Source organism: Lepidothrix coronata, unplaced genomic scaffold (genome assembly GCF_001604755.1).
Source record: "Lepidothrix coronata isolate B3197 unplaced genomic scaffold, Lepidothrix_coronata-1.0 Scaffold148, whole genome shotgun sequence".
NCBI lineage: Eukaryota > Metazoa > Chordata > Aves > Passeriformes > Pipridae > Lepidothrix > Lepidothrix coronata.
The window spans coordinates 2,105,757-2,109,132 of record NW_016690328.1 but is presented as its reverse complement, the minus strand read 5'-3'; positions in this window follow the sequence as shown (position 1 = coordinate 2,109,132).

Genomic DNA, 3,376 nt, shown 5'->3' with positions numbered 1-3,376 from the left:
ATAGTTATTTTGGGTAAAAGGGCTTCCCAAATCAATTTTTGAAAAAACAACCAACCAAACCTTGAGCTGGAGCTCAAATTATTATTATTTATGTTCTGTATAAACATCAGGTCGCTCATGACTGAGTGATCCTCCTCCCATGAGCAGGGGTATGTGTATCTAATGAGAGGCCTTGACTACACCCAGATCAGAGGGTGCCAGCAACCTGCCTTGGGAAAGAAACTTTCTGCGCTGTCCCTGAACTGTGATTCAAAATGGTCTTGCTCTTTTATGAATATGGCAAACCATCCCCGTGCAAGGTGGTGTGTGCAGTGACATGCTCCTAGAGACAAATTGACTTTTGAGCCTGTGTCTGAAACACACAAAGTTTCCTCTGGTCATGCCTTAAAAGGATACAAATGCAGTGTGGGTTTTTTTCGTGTCTGCTCTGGCATGGAGCAAAGATACGAACAGGGAAGGTCAAAAGGATCTTGCAGCAGTGACAAAGTTACTGCTCTCAGGTGACAGTTCTTCAAGGCTGGAGGCTACATTCTGAAATTGCCTCTGCTGTCTATAGGTGAGCAGAAGTCATGCCTGAGGTGCTGTTGATTTCTTCTGCTTTGGTCAGAGCTCTGCAGTCTTTGCACCCTTCCTTCCCACCCAGCTGCGGGTTTCTCCTGACTCATCCGCACGGGGCAAATGCTGGAGACGGTTCCTAGGAACTGAATCAAGAGAACTGAAGTGAAAGGGACTTAGAAAAATCAAACATTGTTTAATCCCGTGCTGGACCAGCTCCCTGACCAGGATTTCTGCAGAAAAGGAGCGTGGGAGCTCATGTGTGCTTCGAAGGTCGTGGAAGGGGAAGCAGGACTAGCCTTTGCTGCAGCAACATGGACTCAGTATTGTTTGGAGATGACTGCAGTGCTGCACTCAGTCAGATGTTGTTAAGGACACAATGCCATGAGTCTTTGTCCTTTTGAACTCAGAAAATGCCTCTTTCCTGATTTGCACTTGGCCTCCAACATCACCCTCTGTGCCACTGTACCAGCCTGGCCTGTTGGAGGGCCTGTGCTGTGTGAGCTCAGTCAATGTGCACCAAAGTGCCAAGCTCCCTCCATCCATTCAGCCTCAAGGCCATCAAGAGGATGTATTAGTACAAAAGGAAGCAGTAAAATGTTTAAGGAATAATTAGTTCATTGGTATATTTCATAATTTTTTATTTCGCACTCTATGAAGTCTTTCTGTGTGCTTAAGCAAGGAGTCCAACCTCTTTCCTTTAGGAGTTCAATAGAAACAGGTACATATTTCATTTCTGGAAGTGATTGCAGGACTGTTATTGATTTATTGCTATTGATGGCTTTGGGAGCTTTTGGCAAAAGACAGTGGATATAAAAATGGGGGAAAGAAGGAGATCTCAGCTGTATATTGGTTTGATTCCATGCACCCAGTGTCCATGTGGGCCGTAGATTAATGGGAAAGGGATGTTACTCCTCTTTGTCTGACAGCTCTGACGCAAACTCATATCAAGAGCTAAGGAACAAATGGGGGTTGTGTGGATATTCTGTGCTGTTACCAGAATTGGCCTCTGATTCTGAGGTCTTCCAAGGTTACTTCTGACTGCTTTGGATGGGGCATGGTGACATAAACATGACCTCCCATTTAGATTGTATTTGTTCTGACCTCTGTTTTATTTCTTTGATCTAATTAGAACTATTCTAACACCCCATTATTTGGAAAGAGTCTGTATTTGCAAGTGACATTCTGATCTGCTTTGTTCTTAGTTTTAGCTCATTACTCAGTCAAAAGGACTCCTAAATCTCCTCTTAAGTTATTCTTGGTCTTAAAAGTGCTATAATTATACCTTTGATCCCTGCCTGTGATAGTTTAGCAAGTGCATCTGGCAAGTGAACCAGCAGGTCCACTTCGAGTAGCTGCCTTCTTGGCAGCTTCTTAAGACATGACCACCAGAAGAGATGCATCTTCCATGCCAGAGGTGGGCATGTGTGTGTGGATGTTGATGAATTGGCATGTAATTCCTTGCTAGGTCAAGCCATATCCATGTGGGCTCTATCTAAACTCGCCTCCCCTCCTGAAGGACAGAGAGACCACAGGTAATTTCCTTTTGTTGTGTAATTTCTGTTTTCTTCTGTAGAGTCAGCCAGTGGACAGGATACATGGGAATTGTGAGGCACCTGCTGTCAGCCCTGGGCAGGAGAATGCACACATGGCAAGGCAAGGCAAGGCAAGGCAAGGCAAGGTGGGATCTTTTCAGAGAAAGGAAAATTTCTGGAGGTCTCCACCAGAAACCAGGCTGGAAAGACCAAAGGTTGGATGCAGAGAATCTGAGCAGCTGCTGGATTGCCTTTTGAAAAGGGACAAAAGACAGGTGGGATTGAGGTATGACCTTCCCTGGGGTGCCTGCAAAGGCAGGTGTGAGCTCAGTGAGCATCTAGATGGATGACCAAGTGTGGAGCTTGGTGGTGCTGGGGGTGTTGCTGCAGAACCAGCTCACCCTAGTCCTTCCCAGGTATCCCTGATGCTCTTCCCATCTCCCTCCTGTAGGTGCAGAATAGTTATTTACCAGAAGACACACTGACATGGCTGCATGTCCAGTGAGGGAGATCCCACCCATCTGTGAGCCTGCAGATGAGGAGCCTGCTTGCTCCAAGGGAGGATGGACGGAAGCAGTGACTACCTGTGGCTTGATGCTTATCATCTCCTCTCCTGGCTTTGGTGGCTTAGCAAAGATGAGGCGTTCTCATCCAGATTTCTCCAAGGCCTGGAAAACAGCGTGATCTTGGGGCTGTCTATGGAGAGTGTGCTGTTCCCAGCTCTAGGATGTGCTTGGACACACTGTTTCTTTGACTGGGCTTTGTGCTCTGGCCAATGCAGAGCTGCTGCAAGGGCAGCATACCAAGGGCTTAACTCACCACTTGCTTTGCTTTTTATGGGCTCCTGGTCCAGTAGATGCTTGACTAGCCCAAGGTCATCTCCTGAGGCACTCAGATACTTCAGAGAAGTGCAAATCCCTTCATTTCACATGTGGAAAATGGATTTTTGTGGAGGGCAAGTGAATAGCCAGTCCTAAATCACACTGAAGGTGGCTAAGTGCGGTGCATGTTGTATCCATCAATCCTTCTTGCTCTGGCCTGAAGCAGGAAGACTGATAACCTTTTCAAAGTGCTAGAGGGAACAATCTGAATCACTTGAGGATGACTCAGGTTTGGATGTCTTCCCCACAGGCAAGCTGGGCAGCTGGCCTAGCACCAAGGATTAACCAGTTCTATCCAATCACAGCAAGTGGGGGAAGAGCCCTTCTCAGAGTGGCTTGTGTTTCCAGACTGGAGCCAGCCATGCTTTGCACAGCTGAGGGTATTTGGGGGATACACCTCAGGTG